The sequence below is a fragment of the Ascaphus truei genome, chromosome 1, assembly GCF_040206685.1.
Source record: "Ascaphus truei isolate aAscTru1 chromosome 1, aAscTru1.hap1, whole genome shotgun sequence".
NCBI lineage: Eukaryota > Metazoa > Chordata > Amphibia > Anura > Ascaphidae > Ascaphus > Ascaphus truei.
Window position 1 is genome coordinate 35,640,408 of NC_134483.1, and position 21,182 is coordinate 35,661,589.

Sequence of the window (21,182 nt, forward strand, 5' to 3'; positions counted from 1 at the left end):
GCCCGCAGGCGGCCTCTGAGTCCACTGTGGGGTATTGGCAGACTTTCTGGCCAGTGCCGCCGCCACCGCCGCCTTGGCTACTGGTTTGGCGGTCATCAGGGCTTGGCTAGCCACATAGTCATCTGCAAGCCTCGCCGCCTCCTGGTAAGTCTTGGGCTTCTTGTTGTACACCCAAGCCCTCACCGCTGGCGGGCACTGCTGCATGAGCTGCTCCTGAAAGATGAGGTCCAGCAGGCGTTGGTAAGTCCGTGCCTCATAGCCCTCCACCCAGCGTATCCCGTATAAAGCCATGCGGGTCACGTAGGTAACATAGGACTCCTGGGGCTGCCTCTCCTCCTGCCGGAATTTACCCCGGTAGGCTTCAGGGGTAAAACCGTACTGAAACAATAACAGTTCTTTCAGGTGTTCGTAGTCATCAGCATACTCATCTGGAAGCGCCATCATTGTCTGCTTAGCCAATCCGGACAGTAAGGGGTCCAAACATGCAACCCTATGCTGGGGAAGCACTTTGTACTGCCGGCACTGCGTTTCAAAGTTCTTTAAGAAACTGTCAATCTGGTCAGTGCCTTCCACGAACTTGGTGAGACTGTGCTGGTCCAGCTTGAGTTCATCTGTGTTGGGTTGGACAGGGGGGCAATAAGCGGGTCTGTTCACTGCCATAGTGATAAACTGCAGCCGCTCCTCCGGTGTCCCTCTGTCTCCCCATGCAGTAATTAGTGCCAACATTTCAGGGGTGAACGGACTGGTAGCCGCAGCAACCAGTACCCCTCCTTTTGCACTGCTCCCGGGAGGTGAACTCGTTCCCTCCCCGAGATTCCGCCGCCCCGGCACTGGGTTCCTTCCCTGATCTCCGGGTGGCTGTAAAAGGGTAAGCTGAGCCGTATCCTGAGGCTCTGCAAGCCGGGCTTCATAGTCACCGATTGTGTCAACCATGTCTGCGACCTCCTGGTTCTCATAGGGCAGTCCATATTCACGGCACTTGTCCTTCAGCTGAGCTCGGGTCCACATGTTGGATGAGCCTTCAGCCTCGCTCATGGTTCAGTCGCAGCAGTGAGGTGGTGTTACAACTTGTGTTAACTGTTGCACTACTGTGTGTTCAATATCTTTAGTCCCAGGAACTTGCAATTACCATCAAGTTCCTACTATGTTACAGTATCCCGCAGTATACTGTAACACAGGTCCAGTTCAATCCCGCCGCTGCCACCAGTTAATTATAGAGCTTGTCACGGTAGCTTATGACAAGATATAATGAACACCAAATATCTGGGTTGAACTGAACGAGGCTTAGATATAATAAAATATATTTATTCCTTAAATAAGGTGAACACAGCAATATAGTACAATTAACAGACAAGAAGATAACACTTACTTAGGGTTGGGGGATGGAGAAGTATCCGCTAGCAATTCTCCAGCAGTCCAGTGACATTCAAGATGGTATCAGAAGCACAACTCCAGCACAACTAAAAACTGTAGGGTTGACACAGTTTATATACCTGTGCAACCCTATTCTTAACATTGAACACAGCCTATTGGTGAACAATTATCTGTATCCACTCTCTAATGTGGAGACACAGACTAACAGACTAACCCATGCCCTCAGGTAACAATTAGACTGACAGAGTTTGTTGATTGACTAATACTTAATCCCTAGACATTGGGTAACAATCAAGGCAATTACTTTTTGATCACCGTGCTTAGGCTACTCAGCCGTCTGCCCTTCATGACTTATTAGCCTAGCAAATGGCGTCTGCATTTTCAGAACAGATCCAAAATAAAATGCATATACACTTTAATATCTACACATATTAATAAGTTCCATTCTGGTGGGCTCAGTGGATCGACCTTTGCCAGTTTTTAATGCCTACAGTGACTCCACATATTGGCCAAATATGAACTCTCTGCGAACTCCAGAACTGGAGATACAGAAATGCACTTTAAAACATTAAAATACATGCTTATAATGAAACATGGGAACAGGGGAACATACATTTTCAAGGTACAACAAGGTGCAAATCTCATCCCTGGACCGCAGTCCAGTTAACCTCTTGTCTCTCTGGTGAGGTCAGGGGATGGCCATATGGGGTGCAACCCCTTTAATACCGGGCCACCCCCCTTCTCCCTCTACAGGGTGAGTGAGGAAAAGAGGGAGTAAGAGTGAGAAGCAGGGGAGAGAAATACATGTGAGGCGGGAGGGTGAGAGACAGTGTGAGAGAGAGAGAGTGTGAGAGAGAGAGTGTGGAAAAATCCTGATCACCTTAGGGAGCCTTGAAAAAATTCTGATCGACTTAGGGAGCCTTGAACCGAAAAAGTTTGGGAACCACTGGGTTAGAGATCTATACTACACAGTTTGAGAAATTGATTAAATCAGTTTAAAGAAGCAATCCATACTGCTGGTTTCTATGTATTAATACATTTTTTTTGTTTGTAACATTAGCTAAACTTCCCTACTTAAAGCTGCAGTTCAAGCTGTCATTTAAAAAAAAAATATCTCTTTTTTTCCATTCAATATGTGAATCAATATAATCTACACACTGACAAGTGATTAGCTAAGTTTCTGATCGATCCGTTCTCCTGTAATCGATTGCTGAAGATTCAGCTAAGGGTTCACTAAATGCACCCTGGGTGCTCTTCTGCTGCACTGACAGCCAAAGTTCTGTGAGGAAGATCACGTGACCAGGCAGGCACTAGATGCTACAAGTATTTTTTCATAGTGCAGAACTGATTTATTAACAAAAACACACATGTAGGATATTGTTTGAACTGCAGCTTTAAAGCTCTGGGGATTCCCCTGTAATTAGATATTTAATTACTCAAACAGAAATGCGTGTCCGGGAAATGCAATATGGACGTTTAGGGTCAATCTCACTCAAGCAAATAACGCTGTTCTGGTGTTTGCTAAACCCCTATGTTTTGTGCGGTAAGAGGATGGAAAAGTACTGTAATATTTAACTTCGATAAAGCTGGTGTTTTTCTTCACCAGATCTGCAGCCAGGAGATTTTGGTAAACAGCCATTTACGTACCTCATACCAGTAAAATATGCATTTCTGTTCAATTATGGGGTTAGTGTGGGGCAGAAAAAGCTTGTTGTATGATGCACTAACTACAGTATTTATGTGCTAAAACTGTATCTGAGGAAATATTATTAGCCAAAAGTAAGGCAATAAAAAAAAAGGAAAGAATAATATATATTATTTAAACAATGCTATTAATTGTGGGTCTCTATTGGACTGCTTGAGCTGTTTAAGCAATTTCTCAGTTTGCTTATGCCCAGCACTGAGTCAGTCAGTATATACTGCACACAACACAGCATCAGCCAGATTGATGGGTTCCTCATCTCTGCTCAAAAAACAGCTGGGACCTCAGCAGGCGAAGCAGGCAGGTGGCCGCCCAGTGACTGACAGCTGGTTGTGATGCCAGGGCGGGCGTGGCCAGAGAGGACTTCCCTGGGAAGGCAGAAGCACAGCGCCTGACTACAGTGTGTGACCTGGGAGAGCAATCAGCTGGTGGATCAGGATGCATCCTGCTGCAGTAGCAGCTTGAGGGAACAAAGCATGGAGAAGGAGGAAGCTGTCTTGTGCTGGGATTGTCACTGTGATACCGGTAAGTGCCTTTTAAAGATGCTCCCCATTGCTATGCATTAAGCCTTTCTGTGCTCTCCAGTACTGGAGTGATTAGATCATACACAAAGGAGATGTGATATCCAGGTATTGCAGTACAATTACCAAACAGGATCAACGGGCGGGTCAGCACTATGTGCTATAAGTTCATATAAAATCATTGAAATGCTTTATATTTGCAGCACCTACAGTATTTGTAGGAAAAGGGTGTATATATATATATATATATATATATATATATATATATATATATATATATATATATATATAAATAAATAAATAAACACCTACATATATAACACCTATATACCAGAGCTCATACATCAATAACTAGATAAAGGGATAAGGATGTTTCATTTGGGTTAGATTCTGCACATTGATCATTTGCGTCATTATTTTTGTTTATTTATAAAACACCAACATATTCTGCCCGTACAGTAAATGTTTCTGATTCAGTCTTAAAGTTGTTTCATCATCTTCCATATGAAACCCATTGATAGTGAGCAAAGGGGGATCCAGGAACTTGAATACATTAGGAATGCCCTATTTATGGCTTGTTATCTTATTTCTTAGCCTCAAGATAAATAACATTGTATCCACCACATCTAATGTTGCTAGAGAAAAATAGATTTACTTCTGTTCTATTGGAACCTAGTAAAATGCTGAATTGCGTATGTATAATGCTTGAAATGGAAATAATGGAGGAAATTTAACCTAATAGCTTTATGGGGCAGGGAATTCACTGTTTTTTGTTTGTATTGAATCACTATCACCTTGCATTATACATTGCTTGTGTGCTTCTAATGCAAAACATGTGATCAGAGCTCGATAACACAATATTAATATTATCATTAAATATGATATACTATGATCATTCTGTCACTGGCGTTCATATACTGTAAGCACTTATTCAGGTATTATATATGTTTGATTGCCAGAACTGGTTCGTTCACAGAATGACACTAGTGATATTTTTATTTCTATTGTTAAAAATAACTATTAGTTTGTCATACTTGTAATTTACTTCAACATACTGTAGTTGGTTTGTCATCAGTTTCTACTTTCCAAAATCTATAAAAAAAAACAAAAAAACACTATAATAGGTAACATGTTATAGAGAAATGTCATTTCTCAACAACTTGCTATGTAGATCACAGATACTGTTATGGGTCTGAAGATGAGCACATGAGTGTATAATAGATCACAAAGTCCATTGACAAAGGCCTGAGGATATTAATGCTGTCATGCCTGTCTGCTTTTTAATGTACATAACATTAAACATGTGGAACCCTGAAACTTACAAAGATATTGCTCATTTAAGGAAGAGTAGGACCCAATGAAGGGATGTAATGTTCTTTTAAAGAGTGTTCTGTAGAACATACAGTACTGTGCAGCATTTCTGATAAAGAATATCCGAACGTTTGTATGCATTACATTATAAAATCCAATGACATAGGCAGCATCATGAGTTCTAGCTTTGCTGTATGGTTATTTGTGTCAAATGAATGGTACCAGTTAAGGAGGAATGATGAGTGGAATGGCCAAACTGCATAATATTGCCCTTGGGGATCTCGCAGCCTATTGACTCAATGCAAATGATTATTTTTTCTTTTCTTTTGTTACAAAATACTGTTTCATACATTCACATGTGAGCCATGCTATTTATATTTTTCTGTCTGTATTTAAATAGACAAAGGAAAGATCAGTACATGGCTTGCAGCATCATTCCCTACTGTATGTGCAGCTATCCATGCCACAGTAAAATAGTCACCACAGTAACCCTTTAAATGTTGGAATGGTCAGAATGGCTTTGTAGAACAATGCCTAGACTGCGCTCCCAGCACTGATGGAGTTAAAGGATTACAGCGTTTTCATTGTTGTTGTTAGGACAATTGCATTGATTCCTCTAACAATGATTATTGAGCTGATGCGTTAATGTTAATATAATGTGTATTCTTAAGCAATTATTGTTTTAAAAAAAAAACAACTGGGACTCCTTTGCAGTTCAGATATTTCAAATTGTTTGGGCTGGGACAGACTATTCTCAGCTATTCATTAACAATTGCTTAATTGCAATATTTCATCACATTTGTCCAAAAAACGCTGAAAATTGCCAGATTTGTTTTATATATGTGCAAACCCTTGCTAAATAGTAAAAACAAAATATTTGTTCCAGACACAATGAGCACAGTTGGGCTAATCGTTTAAAGGACCCTAATACGCAGTTCAAAAACGAAGCAAATCTTTGATTTGTTGGTGAATTAAGAGTGAATGTGTGGCAAAAATAATGTAATATTGTGCTTTTCAATACATAGAGGGATCTTCAATCAATGATGAGCTTAAATGTGAGATACCAGACACTATTTTATAAGCACATCTTTCATTTTTGATGCTGCAGCAAGCTAGAGATAAGAGTTTGTGACGTTTACATTTTAGGGGATAGAACAAGATAACTGCTGTTTCTGTGTCATGAAACAATGGGGCCAAGATTATAATCTTTTTTTACTTTACAAACTGAAAAGATTATAATCTTTTTTTTACTTTACAAACTGTCAAAGCTTAGATTAGGCGACGGTTTGTAACTTAATTAACAGCGTTCATTTCAGATTTGGGGAACTCCAGGCATCCCGAGATACCTGCCTCCGAAGGTGCCCGGTACTGTGCCATCCACAATATAGCGGTTTAAAGGTTGCACGTCATCTGGAGAAGCAGGGAGTCGCTGGAGCTGAAATTAAGGAGATTCAGCTCTGGAGACGCCCTGCTTCCCACGTAGGGGGGATTATTATATATTTTCTTTTGCATTAAATGCTCATTTACACCTATTAATCATACCATAGAAAAACAAAACACACACCAGCGCACAAACATATTAGTAAAATATAACAATATTTAATATAAGGTCACATGGACCACAACTATCCAATAAAAAAATCAATGAATGAACAAACACCAAACAAAGAAATATATAACACATATGGCTACTCTTACTCTGAGGATGCTATACCAATAGTAAGCTTCAAAGAAGCACAAAACAATAACAAGGTAATATCTAAATAACACCCACTAAGGGGGTTCTAAGATACCTAGTTATAAAATACCCAGCTGAGGGGAAAGAATACTGACCGCAAAGTGGTAGCAGGGGCTCAGTGTGGACGCAAACTGTCCGGACTACGTGAACACACGGCAGACAATACTTCTCTGCAAACATTTCCTGGTCTCGCGTTCCAGCCAATGGGAAACCTGCGCAGGGCTGCCTCTCGTGACCTCTACGCGTTTCGCAACAACGTGCTTCGTTTGGAGGCCTCCTATAAGAGTTTGTTATCAAGTGACTGGCATAATAAAGTGGCAAACAATCCAATATATATTACATACAGTAGTTACATAGTAGATGAGGTTGAAAAAAGACATACGTCCATCAAGTTCAACCTATGCTAAATTTAGACAACAGATACTTTATCCTATATCAATACTTACTTATTGATCCAGAGGAAAGCAAACAAAAAAAAAAAACATTAAGGGGAAAGATAAATTCCTTCCTGACTCCAAAAATTGACAATCTGATTAATCCCTGGATCAACATCCTTCCCATATATACTTATTTGGTATATCCCTGTATACCTTTCCCTTCTAAAAAGATGTCCAACCTGTTTTTGAACAAAGCTATTGTATCTGCCATCACAGTCTCCATGGGTAATGAATTCCACATTTTAACTGCCTTTACTGTAAAGAACCCTTTCCTTTGTTGCTGGTGAAATCTCCTTTCCTCCAACCTTAAGGGATGGCCCCGAGTCCTTTGTACTGCCTGTGGGATGAATAGTTTGTTTGAAAGCTCCTTGTATTGTCCCCGAATATATTTGTATATAGTTATCATATCCCCTCTTAGACGCCTCTTTTCTAATGTAAATAAATCTAATTTAGCTAGCCTCTCTTCATAAGTTAGATTGTCCATCCCCTTTATTAATTTGGTGGCTCTTCTCTGCAAACTCTCTAGTTCCATAATGTATTTTCTAAGGAGTGATGCCCAAAATTGTACTCCATATTCAAGGTGTGGTCTTACTAATGCTTTGTAAAGGGGCATAATTATGTTTACTTCCCTTCCATCCATTGCTCGTTTGATGCAAGATAAGATCTTGTTTGCCTTTGCAGCTACTGCATGACATTGGGCACTACTGCTAAGCCTGCTGTTTACAAGCACTCCTAAATCCTTCTCCATCAAGGATTCCCCCAATGTATCCCCATTTAATTTGTAAGTCGCCTGTTTATTCTTGCATCCCAAATGCATAACCTTACATTTATCTGTATTAAACCTCATCTGCCATTTACCTGCCCACATTTCCAGTCTCTCCAAGTCCTTCTGAAGAGAAATTACATCCTGCTCCGATTCTACTTCCTTAGAACATACTACAATATACAACTGTATATTGATCCTCAAAATTGGCTGTATACAAATTTGCATAAGCAGGTGCAACATTACTGCCCATAGCAGTCGTTTGTAATTAAAATTGGTCTCAAACTTGAAATAGTTCTTATGTAAGATGAAATCTGGAGACACGGTTCCTAGGAACCAATGAGGATCCACAAAGGGAGCATAAACAGACGTCATGACGTCACCGGACCGGACTAACCATAGACATTCACTGGAATGCGGAAGAGAAATCAGGAACTAATTGGACTCACATGGGGTAATAGAGGGGAGTGTTTAGTTTTCAGCACATGCTTGTGGGACACTATATTGTATATACAGTATGTATTGGATTGTTTGCCACTTTATTATGCCAGTCAATTGATAAAGAACTCTGTGCAGTTTGAAACGTCGTGCCTTTTGACAGAATAAATTCCTGTACCAAATCCGAAGTTCCCTGGATTTTCAAATCTATCTGAAGAGACGGATGGGCCGCCGACAGGGGGGGGGGGGGAGGAAGGTTCGAAGACCGGGTACCCCAAGATTGCGGCCCCCAGGCTATAACTACACAACTGAACTGGGTCCTGAATAGGACTGCACGCTTGTTTGTGGTGAGCACAAGGCGGGAACCCGGTACTGAGGTGGGAATGGGTATAAACACCACCCACAGCCACGGGGCACATCTGGAGTGCGGAGAGCCAGGCAGTCGGGTCAGGATTGGAGAGAGTAGAATGGTTAGGTACTTGCCAAGGTCTGAGGTAGGAGCCGGTAGAATGGTCAGTGTCCGTTTTAGCCATGGTCAGGGGTTGGAGCCAGTAGGAGCGTAGAGGTCCGTAAGCCGTGGTCAGGATTGGAGAGATGCGGAAGGTCAGACGTATGCCGGGTCGGTAAGGCAGAAGTGCGGAGTCCAAAGTAATAGCCGGGTCGGTACACAGAAGGTCAATCTGAAACAAGGAGCTAGGAGACAAGGAACCAGGAAGTGGGAGAACAGCGCTAACTGGAACTATGCTCAGCCGAAGTGCAAGTGGCACAGCTGAGCATATATGGGAGAGCATGACCAATGAGAGAGGGGGTCGGAGTGGAGGCACGGATAGGAGGAGAGACACAGGAGACAGGTGGGCATGGTTAAGAAAGTTGACACGCAGCTTGGGAGTGGTGCACACGCGTCCCATGTGCGCGCCGCGCGACGCTTATGCGTGTCGCAAGCGGGTGGCAGAGCCAGACTCCACGATGTCTAGAAAGCTCCTGCGGGAGCGCGCCCGCACTGTAAGGACAGCGGGGTTGCGCGAGGCGTCAGGTAAGGAGGGAGTGCGCCGCGGGGGATACGCTGTCTAATTCCTTACAACGCTAAATCCAGCCTTATTTTATTTTTTCAATCAGACAAGTACCATATTCAAATACATGTTTAATACTAACATTTGCATGGTAAACAAAAGCTTTGGTGGGCTTTACAATCTCTAATTCTATTTTAGATTGTAAGCTCTTCGGAGCAGGGACTCCTTTTCCTAAATGTTACTTTTATGTCTGAAGCACTACTTCCATTATGTGTTATTTGTATTATTGGTTATTTATATGATTTTTATGTCACGTCTATTACTGCTGTGAATCACTATGTACATTGATGGCGCTATATAAATACAGAATTGTTTTCTCATGATCCAGGGGGAGCATGGGGGATAAAAACACACAAAAAAGAAAATCTAAGTGCAGATGTACAAAATATAAGGGAATAATCCCTGGTGAATCTTGGCTCCTATGTACAGCCTACTCACAGGAAGGTAATGGTTTTCAAGCAGAAATGACAGTGGGTGGACTGTGGGCATCAGTATTGCAGAACAGCTTCTTCACTTGGGGAATACGACCTCAGCAAGAAGAAAGAGTACGCACATAGCACAGATCAGATAATTCAAACAATTTATAAAACTCTTAAAAATGCACACTTGCAGTGTTGCCAAATAAAAACAGCATGTAAACTATAAACCGCTTATGTGTGAGCACTGGGAGATATATGCCGCCTCTCACCGCACTGGCTCCGATGGGAACTTCGGCTGGGCCTCACGTGGGTGTGTTGGAGACGCCGCTCCGTCACCGGTCCCCGGATGTCGACGTCACTTCCGGCTCGGCTGCTGCGGTGTGTACAGGGGCTTCTTCTTCCACATAGGTAAATTTAATCGAGATAAAGAGGACTGCTCATGCTCCTCACAACTTCCGGGTTCGCCTATTTGTCAGTGCTATATAAATACAGACAGGCAGACATAACACTGTTTGCCAGTCCAAAAAAAATATTATCTTAGCTTAGTTTGGAAAGTGATTATGAAGCCATCATTAGCCAAAATTACAATATCGGTTGCTAATATGCCTCAATCCAGGGTCCCCAATGAAACGTGATCTGTTACAAAAATGACAAGACAGAAACTATACATACTTGACTGATTTTTACATTACTTTAATGTTGATTACGTCTTGCTTGCTGTAGACAAATACACTGATTACAACTTTTTTTTTTTTTTTACTTTCTAAGTTGAATTGTCACTTTAAAAATACTTAGGGGCAGATCCTCAGAAGTTCCGTTAAATCTAGGGTTGCCAAGCGGCTTCTCCAAAAATACTGGACACAATACTGAAAGGTGCAACGTGCTCGCATCACACAGACGCCCCTCTCCTCTCTCTGCTGCATTCTGTTTCCTCCCCTCCTTGGCTCTACCCCCAGGGTCCTGACACACCCAGCAGCAGCCAATTAGGATGAAGGAAGCTGCCCAGACCGACATACAACAGCCCCTGCTTGGGGAAATCCAGCGGCCCCCCAAGCCGGTCGGGTCACTATGTGCAGAGAGGTAATAACAGTATACACATACATGTCCAGTATTACCTGTAATGTTTTGCTTAACACTATCCAAATACAGGAAAGTCTGGTTCAATACTGTGCACCTGGCAACCCTACCTACTAATGTGATGTTACCTAAATCCGTAACGGACGTTCTTTTCCCTGTATCCTCAAAGCTAAATACATGCAAAAACAACGGTTGTTGGGGATCTCATTAGCATAGGCTTAACCCCATATGTAGTTGGCACTACCTCGCGTTAGCTTCATATAACATGGCGTTAATCCTGTCTTACCCAATGGTGGCGTTACTCCCATGCAGACCCGGAATAGAAGTTTCATTAAAGTAAAAAAAGAGAAGATAGGAGAAGAACCCTGTAAATAACAATACAATGGTTAAATGATACCTAACTGTGGTCTTATCCAGGCCCTGTAGCAGACATGTTTCAGGGTCTGGATGTCAGTAACACCACCGTTTGCTATGAACTAGCGAGCGTAACGTTAAATCCCAGCGGTGACTGTAACAGAGCTCTGGGGCATGCGTTGTTAGAGGGAACAACTCTTTTGCATGTCATTAGCTCAAACGTCTGTTGTAATAACGCACGTGCTCGATACAGCTGGAAACGGCAATTCACACATCGTTACTGAGCTTTGAAGATCCCCCGTTGGCACTTGATACGTTAACTTCAGTCAACGGATCATGAAGTATCTAACTGACTTGTGAGGAACTACCCTTCCACATTCTGTGTCTCTCTTAAAAATCTTTTTTGGGGAGGGCACTTTTTATTTATAACAACATTTATATAGCACCCTTATCCAGAGCGCTGTACATTAGTTAGTACAACTTGTTTGGTTGGTGGGCAGGGGAAGGAACATTATGGACTGGGTTATGGGTTGGGAGCATTTAAGAGCTTTTTTGGTTGGTGGACAGGGGTTGGGGGTAAGGTTTCTGGATTTAATCTGGTCGGTGGATGATGATGGGTCTGACAGCACTTTTAAGCCCTTTGCAGCCAGATGGCCCTATAAAGCACCATTGTATTAAAAAGTCATACTGTGTGATCACTTTTTCGATAGCTATTGTTTGCATCTTGTTCCTTGAAACTTCTATACTTTGTTTTAACCAGGACTGGGGAACCAATTAAACCTTTTTTGTTGTTTTTGTGCTTGTGCGCTACACTAGTGCATATATGCATCTACTGTATATAAATAAATGCACAATATACTTTATATGTTAGTGCTAAGTAAACCGTTCTCTAGCATATATGGCTTATAATATTACAATATAACGCATTGTAGTCAATTAAGGAATGTTGTAAACAAGAATGATGTTGTCTTAAAGTAAAAGATCTGCCATTAGTTGTGCTTTTTCCATGGTACCAGCGGAAGCAAAGGTTCCACAGAAGACAAGGAAGGGTGAGTCGTCGTGTTGGTCCTTCCACGTGGTGACAAAGGAGGGAGGGGGAGTAGGTGGGATGATAACTTTTTATTGGACTAACAAGTATTTGATATGTTACAATCTTTCGAACCTCTCAAGGTCCTTCATCAGGTGTCAAAGATACCTTTTTTTTTAAATTGGACCAACAAGTAGATATACAACCTAGTATACCACTCCCTCATTTGTTACTATGCTGAAGACAAGCTGAATGGGCAATAAGCTGTACTCAGACATGCTTGCTCTTTTTGGAAGAGTTTCCTTCATACGCTTGAAATAGTTTTTATTCATCCAGTATCTGATTTTGCATTTATATATTTTTATATATATTTTTTATATATTTTTTTCAATCTTATCAATAAATTTAAACGGGTTTTAACATACCATATTACACAATGCAGTGGTTGCTGAAAAATCTAATTACCATAAATTGATATTCTAGAACAAGCTTTCGAGAGTTCTTTCTCTTCCTCAGGTCAAGCAATACTGATTTACAAAGGATTCCAGCATGGAATAGTGTATCGCCTAAATACTGAAGCACCCATTTATTCGTAACTGGACAAACATGGCTATTTCTACGTATTTACCAGAAACGAACATTAACATAGGCCAGTACTTTTAGCAGTAGTACTATAACTCACAGTAACCCAGGTATTTTTACTTTCATTCGCACTTGGGAGATGTGTTGATGCCACTGTCGGCACTATTTCCATGGCCAGAGGCATAGTAGTAGAAGTGTCATTTGTGAATGTAATGGTAATAAGCTTGATTACCTCTGAATCACGTAATGGAACGTTTGATTTTTAATGTGATTCCCGGTGTGCTGGATCGGAGTAAATTGGAACGTAAAGGAACCGCAACAACAACATTGGAATTGCATTGTTTAAAAAAATAAATAAAACTATTAACATTTTTGTTTCATGGACTCATTTAAATGAATTCATTTCAGAGAGGCAGATCATGCTGTTATATCACTGGGTTACGTAAAGCTGCCCAACTCTTATATTGCTGCACTGACTTTGCATCGAAGGATTTCGGGTGCACGGTGTCGTGAAGCTGTGTGCTTATTTCAGTTGCTGGATCTCTCTGTTAGCAGTTTATCATCTGCTTATACTCCAGGGTATTTTTGGGGAGGAACTAAAGGGAACTGAATTCCTGGACCTTTTTGTTTTTACTGTAGGTGTAACATGGTAAGTCCTTTCTACCTGTCTTTCCCACTGTTACGTAAGCCCCTAGTAAGTTCAGGGCAGTAACAGCTTAATTCTGTGGGTATTACACCCCCTGCAGCCTCCTGTGTGATGGACAGAAGTGAGGTGGTGACTCATGACCTAGGTAAGCCTATCAGGATAGGTACAGATCATGAACCCGCCCCTTCTGGAATCCTAATCAGAGGAGTGGCCCAAAGTTAGATTAGTCTGGCTCTGCCTTCCAAGGTAGGAGCATGGGCTGTCAGACTCTCCCATGGCGTGGATGAGCTGGCCCACCCTAGGTCGAAAGGCCTAGGGATCATCAAGACTCAAGACCCCATACTATCGGGGTGAGCACCATCTGAAGTCCTGGGATGTTGGACAGTAACATCTATGCTGTAAGAAGATCTGTGCAGCATGTCCAATAAAGCTACCTGTTCATTATACCTCTGCCTGGGTGTCAGTTCCTGGGCAGGAGGGGTAAGGAGTGCAGTGGTGGGGGCTGACATCCATATACCAAGGATCCCATCACAGCTGGAGGTGCTGACACCATGAACCAGAACCCAGAGTCCACTTAAAAGCCTGTCCTGTTGCCCCTTACCACCGCGGCAGACTCGGCTCTCCTGTTGGCAGGTATGCCTCAGCACCACACTAGACAGTAATTCAGTGTATCTCCCAGAGAGAGGGGGGGGGGGGGACAAGGGTTACATAGGTTTCAACAATAAGCTCCATACAGTGATTATGAAATGTTTAAGGATAGGGCTGGAATACTAACTGGGAGTTGATTATAAATGGGGTTTTTTTCATTGACCACACTACTTTGTTGAAAGTTGAATTTATTGTAGTTTGGATATACCATTCTTTTATTTTGATTAGGGTTCCAGCAACATTTTCCCTATAAGAAAACACATCTGCTTATACCTCCAATTCTGTGATGAATTTAATTACAAATGCATTTCCAACTATATTTTAGTTGTTTGCCAAGTCAGCTGTTGAAGAACATGCAACGTTTTATCATCCATTGTCTGAATTAAGCTGGTGTCATGGATGGTCAGCAACGTTTACTGACATGGTATGCCTTGTTGAATGCACTTAATAGTGTGCGTTTTGTTCCTTTTACATTCCTGTCTTACAGTGAAGGGGTTAACTGCTGATTTTTTTTGTTTGTTTCAAATTTTTTTATTAGGCAGATATATCATTACAGGGTATTGGTAGTGCAAGCAGTAGATAAACCTAATACACATTTTTCCATTTTTTTTTAACTGGGAAGAGGAGAGAAGAGACTCAACGTCCCCCTGACCTTATCTGGTCTGCCGGGGCTACGTGAGTATAGAAACAGAGAAGGAGTGGGTGGGGAGGGGGGTGGGAGGGGGGTGTAGTGGGGGGAGGTCTTGTTCCCCCTCTCCTTGACAACTCTGGTTTGGGTTTTGGTATCCTATGTTCCTCTAACCTGTTAAGGGGCATTTCGACGAAGAAGCGCCATATGGGTTTGCCAGGGGTCCCAAGTATTATTGTATGAGGTAGTAGACCTTTTCAGGAAGGCGGATAGTCTCTCCATGTCCATCACTTCTTGCACCCTTTTTATTATTGTTTGTTTTGAGGGGGGAGACACTTTCTTCCAGGCAGCAGCCACCGCACATCTAGCCGCCGTAAGAATGAAGGAGACTAATTTTCCTGTTGGGCGGTCCAGGTAATCAAAGGGCCTGGCCAACAGGTAGGTCAACGGGTCAATGGGTATTGTGAGGTCTGTGACCTCTTCTATTAATTTTTGTGTCATTTCCCAGTATTTCTGAATTTCCGGACATGTCCACCAGATGTGGGTCATGTCCCCCTTTTGACCGCAGCCTCTCCAACATAGGTCAGATGCCAGGGGGTAAATTTGATTTATTCTAACTGGGGTAAGATACCAGCGGAACAGAATTTTATATATATTTTCTTTGATTGTGGTACATATAGAAGTTCCTGAGGCATTTTCCCAAATACTTTCCCAGTCCTCTCGGTCTATAACTATATCCAATTCTGCTGCCCAGTGCAGCATATAGTCGTGTGTGGGGGCTTCCGTGGCCCTCTCTAACTCTGCGTAGATTTGTGTTATTAGACCTCGTTGATGGCCTGTTTCCCTACAAAGCCGTTCGAACCCTGTGAGAGGGGGAAATTCCAACGTTGGGAATAATGTTTGAGTGAAGTGCCGAATTTGTCCTACGTTTTCCTACCATTTCATATTTTGTTTGAAGATTTTGGAAGCTCAGGAACTTCTCAAAGCTTAGGAGGTCGGCAATCGCTCTGATATTTTTTGTTTTAAACTGATCGAATTGTCTGGGCTCACATCCAGGGGGGAATTTCGGATTGTTATGAATTGGAATTAGTTGAGATTTAGGTGTAGTGAGCTTGAATTTGAGTTTGCTTTTTGCCCAGGTCTCCCAGGTGTGTCTCATCGGACCTAACTTGAGTTTGCAATGCTGCATGTCCTCCCTGCTCAGGGACCAAAGGCAGGCCGGCAGCGAAGGCATCCCGGCATATTGTGTTTCTATATCCAGCCAGCAGTATTGGCTTGGGTTCGCGTTCCAGACTACCACCTGGCGCAATTGGGCGGCTAGGTAGTACCTTGCGATGTCTGGGACACCCATTCCTCCTCTCCTCCTTGAGGCCAGGAGAACCGATCTGGTGACTCTGGGTTTTTTCCCTTGCCATATAAAGTGGAAAATTAGTTTTTGAATGTTTTTTAATTCCGAGCCAGGGATGTGGACCGGGAGAGTCTGGAAATAGTATAGTAATCTAGGGAGTATGTTCATTTTAACTGAGATCATTCTCCCGATCCATGATATCTGGTATCCTCCCCATTTCTCTAGATCTTGTTTGATTTTTTGGAACAGTGCCGGATAGTTATGTTGATACAAAGTTTGGTAGGTCCTCGATATCTTGACTCCTAAGTATTTGATACAAGAGGAGCTCCAACGATAGTTAAAGTTTAGTTTGAGGAGTTGCACCTCTGGCTCTGGCAGGCTTAAGTTCAGGGCTTCTGATTTATCGTTATTTATTTTATATCCTGAGATTTTTCCAAAATCTCGGAGTTCTTTTTGTAGGTTGGGTAGGGAGATTTGGGGGTTAGTGAGGGTTAGGATGACATCATCTGCGAATAGGGATATTTTATGCTGCCTGTTTCCAATTTCTATTCCCTGGATGTCTGTATTGAGTCGTATTGCTGATGCCAGTGGCTCTATCGTAAGTGCAAAAAGGAGAGGAGAGAGAGGGCATCCCTGTCGAGTTCCGTTGGTAATCTCGAATCTCTGGTTATTGCCCCCTGGTAATTTTATTGCTGCTGACGGGTTTTGGTATAGACTACGGACCCCCTCTAGATATGCGTCGTTAAAGCCAAATTTGCGCATAGTATGGTCCAGGAATTGCCAGTTTATTCTATCGAACGCCTTCTCTGCGTCTAGGCTTAACGCTAAGGCTTTGGTCCCTATGAGGTGCACATGGTCGATAATATCGATTATCTTCCGAGTATTGTCTGAGGCTTGCCTGTCCGCGACAAATCCTACTTGGTCTATATTGATTAATCTCGGTAAGATGGGGTTCAGTCTGTTTGCTAGTATTTTACTATATAATTTGAGGTCGCTGTTGAGGAGGGAGATTGGGCAATAGCTTCCACATTGCATCGGGTCTCTGCCTTCTTTGTGTATTATGGCCAGGTTGGCAAGAGACATTGATTGGGGGATTTGGTTCCCTTCCATAAAGTGATTAAATGTTTTTAGAAGATGCGTGGATAGTGTGGGCAAGAATCTCTTGTAGTAGACGTTAGTGAAACCATCAGGGCCAGGAGATTTGGTAATCTTTAATGATTTGACCGCCACCTCCAGTTCCTCTTTTGTGATCTCAGCATTGAGGACTGTATTTTCCTCCTCCGTTAATGTGGGGAGTTGACATTTGTCTAGGTATTGTGTTATGAATTCTGAAGCTATTGGTTCCGGCCGGCCGCTTTTGGATCTTAGATTATATAGTTCAGTATAATATTTTGTAAATTCCGCTGCAATTTTGCTATCATTATATTGGATCTCACCAGACCTACTCCTGATCGCCGTTATTTGTGATCTTTTTTGTACCCCTCATAATTTACTTGCCAAGAGCCTATCGGCCTTGTTACCCTTATCATAGTATTGTTGATTGGTCCATTTGAGGGCCTTTTCAACATCCTCCAGCTGAGTTTGTTTAAGTTTTGTTCTAGCTGTTAATAATGTTTTGTATATTTTTTTTGGGGGGTTAGCTTTATGAGTTTGTTCTATTGTTCTGATAGTATCTGTGAGTTCCTTGATTAGCGCTTGGCGGGCTTTTTTCCTATGGGATGCGATGGAAATAAATTTCCCTCTGATGGCTGCCTTATGGGCTTCCCATAGGATTGCTGGAGAGGAGACTGTTCCCGTGTTGAAAAAGAAATAGTCCTTAAGTGAGGTTCTTATTTCCCTTTCTATTTCCAGATGATTTAATAGTGAATCGTTTAGTCTCCAAGAGTAATTTATTGTTTTTTCGAAGGGAATTGATAGTGCCAGGGTGATCGGGGCGTGGTCGGACCAAGTGATTGAGCCAATGTCTGATTCAATGGCTGCCGCCATCACATTTTTGGTGACCAGGAAATAGTCGATTCGTGAGTAGGTCTGGTGAGGTGCTGAGTAGAAGGTATAATCTCGCTGGCCCTGATGTTGGGCTCTCCACACGTCCACTAGTGAGAACTCGCTCAGGATTCCCCTGAACCTTTTCCCCTTGATTTGAGAGTGGGTTGTACGGGGGGGGGGGCATTGTGGTCGATCTGTCCTCGGTGGGGTTTAAGACCATGTTTAGGTCGCCTCCCACTATCATCGATGACAGATATCCCGGGTCTACGCCCTCGAGGACCGTTTGTAGGAATTCCGTTTGATTCTCGTTCGGGGCGTACACATTGATCGGAGCTATTGCCGAGCCCGCTAAGGAGCCATATACCACTAAAAACCTACCCCCTGGGTCCTTGGTTGTTTTAATATGATTAAATGGGGTGCCTTGTCTGATTAGGATAGCCACACCCCTCTTTTTACTACTAAATGATGCAAAAAAGCACATTGGTTAACACAGATACCCAGCAAGCTCAAACTCCCCCACCCACCACAAATTGAATATATATTTATGTCAACCAGAGAGCTACTGAGCGTGGCAATTGTATATAACAAGAGACAGGGGGTGCCCAATGCTGCATCCAATTGACAAAACATATAAAGTAAAATACTTCAATAATAATAATTGGTTATTTAGTTAACCCTTTGGCCAAAGGCGTCATAAGCCTGCATACCAACGTCAAGGTATAACCAAAATAATGCAGGTCCTACACTACACTGTGAAACCTTTCCTTTTACCTCTGTGAGAGGGGAAAAAACCATAATGGGTCTTGTTCCTGCAGCAAGTGAAATGACCTTCCAAGTTAAAAGGGTGAAGGAGGAGGAGTGAGCTCTGGGGGGAGGTGCCACAGCCTCCAAAGAGACATAGGTTAACACAGATACCCAGCAAGCTCAAACTCCCCCACCCACCACAAATTGAATATATATTTATGTCAACCAGAGAGCTACTGAGCGTGGCAATTGTATATAACAAGAGACAGGGGGTGCCCAATGCTGCACCCAATTGACAAAACATATAAAGTAAAATACTTCAATAATAATAATTGGTTATTTAGTTAACCCTTTGGCCAAAGGCGTCATAAGCCTGCATACCAACGTCAAGGTATAACCAAAATAATGCAGGTCCTACACTACACTGTGAAACCTTTCCTTTTACCTCTGTGAGAGGGGAAAAAACCATAATGGGTCTTGTTCCTGCAGCAAGTGAAATGACCTTCCAAGTTAAAAGGGTGAAGGAGGAGGAGTGAGCTCTGGGGGGAGGTGCCACAGCCTCCAAAGAGACATAGGTTAACACAGATACCCAGCAAGCTCAAACTCCCCCACCCACCACAAATTGAATATATATTTATGTCAACCAGAGAGCTACTGAGCGTGGCAATTGTATATAACAAGAGACAGGGGGTGCCCAATGCTGCATCCAATTGACAAAACATATAAAGTAAAATACTTCAATAATAATAATTGGTTATTTAGTTAACCCTTGGGAACATTTTTTTGAATAAATTTGGGGGGTCTTGTGATGTGAAGTGGGTCTCCTGTAAGAAAATAATGTCTCCCCCTGATTTTTTCATATCCTGCAGGGCTAGTCTACGCTTTCTATTATTTTGTAGGCCTTTGACGTTCAGGGAACGGACCTGAATTGGGGCTGTGGACATCATTGTAATTTTTTTGTAGTACGGGGTCTTGGGACCTCACCTTTCCCACTAGGAGAGATCTTGCATTTATTTTTCAGTGATTCATCGTATCTTAAGTTTTTATGCTCTTTAGGGGCGGAGTGTGAACTCTCTATGTGTTCTGTGGAGGGTGTGTGTGGTCTGCCAAGGAGGGGGAGGGGTGGGAGGGAGGGGGGGAAAGATCTGCTGGGACAGGGTCAGCAGATAGAGAGTAGATTGAATCAGGGCCTTGTCAGGTCCTAGAGTTTTGTTGCCAGGTCTAGGAGTGACCGGCATGTGGGCAAACTCGCCCTACTGGGGTGGGTCCGGCACCGATGGCCAGTGTGCAACAGGGGGGGTCCAGACCCTCCTGTTGCTGACCTGCTGCGCCTTTCCCCTCTCATCCCTTGCGTAGTGGGCCTAACATTTGACTTTTATTACTTAGGCGGGGTCAGGGGTTGGAGGAGAGGGAAGAGCGGGGAGAGGGGGGGGCGGCGGAGGGGGGGGACAGGACGGGAGGGGGGAGTGGTATGAGGGGGAAGGGAAGCAATGGGGTAGGATGGGGGAACATAATCAGGAGCCTTGTAAAAATGGTTTCCTACATTAGATTCTTTAGCAAACAACAGTGATGAACCTATTTGGGCCTATAAAGGGTCCCTTTAACCTATACATTCACAGCCGTTTTTTATAACCATCAACAACCTTTAACATTTCCATTATACAGATAGCATGTCTATTTCTCCAGCGGGGCACAGTAAGCCATTTCACAGTGTTCCCAGTTTCGCATCCCTTTGGAAGCAAGGGGAGGGGGGGGACAACCTGGGGGGGGAGGGTAAGGGTGGGGGGTGACGGAGGGGGGGATATATAAATTAGAAACCTTTTGCACATTTGTATACAACTCTGAGTATTGAACAGCCTACATTTTTGGTTATAATGGAGGACCCGCCTATTGATGTGAGGGATTTTAGAGTCCCTTTGGCCTGTATATTTGTCTCCGTTTTTTATAAACAGCAACAACATTTAACATTTCTAGTCCCCCGGTGGGGCACATTTAACCGTTCTGTTTTTCTCTCTGTCCCAGGGAGGGAAAGGGGCGGGGCCTGTGTGGGGTGGGGTGGGGAGAGAAAGAGTGGGGGGGGAGGGAAAGAGTGGGGGGGAGGGTTGGGGAGGGAAAGGGTGGAGGGGTGGGGTGGACTTGGGGTTGGAGGGGGGGGTAAGGGAAGATGGGCGGGAGGGGGGGTAAGGGAAGATGGGCGGGAGGGGGGGCATGTGTGGAGGGGGGGAGGGTAGGGGTGGGGGGGGTCAGGGGGGGAATACACAGTGGAGAATCTTTTCACATTTGCATACAGGTCTGGGTTGTAAAACAACGTGTGTTTTTGGCTGTGGTGAAAGACCCGCATATTGATTTGAGGAGTTTCAGAGGTCTTT

At 43.1% G+C, this 21,182-nt stretch overlaps 1 protein-coding gene across 3 annotated transcripts in view; it reads left to right on the forward strand.

The window, feature by feature from the left end:
- The first annotated feature begins 3,324 nt into the window (after positions 1-3,324).
- MAPK4 (mitogen-activated protein kinase 4) overlaps positions 3,325-21,182 on the forward strand; it is a 176,633-nt gene continuing 158,775 nt past the window's right edge. The window contains exon 1 of one of the 3 annotated variants that reach the window (XM_075586295.1): positions 3,325-3,601. The gene's annotated coding sequence lies outside the window, so the exon portion shown is untranslated. The remainder of the gene's footprint in view (positions 3,602-21,182) is intronic. The other 2 variants (XM_075586289.1, XM_075586306.1) reach the window with 2 other exon arrangements.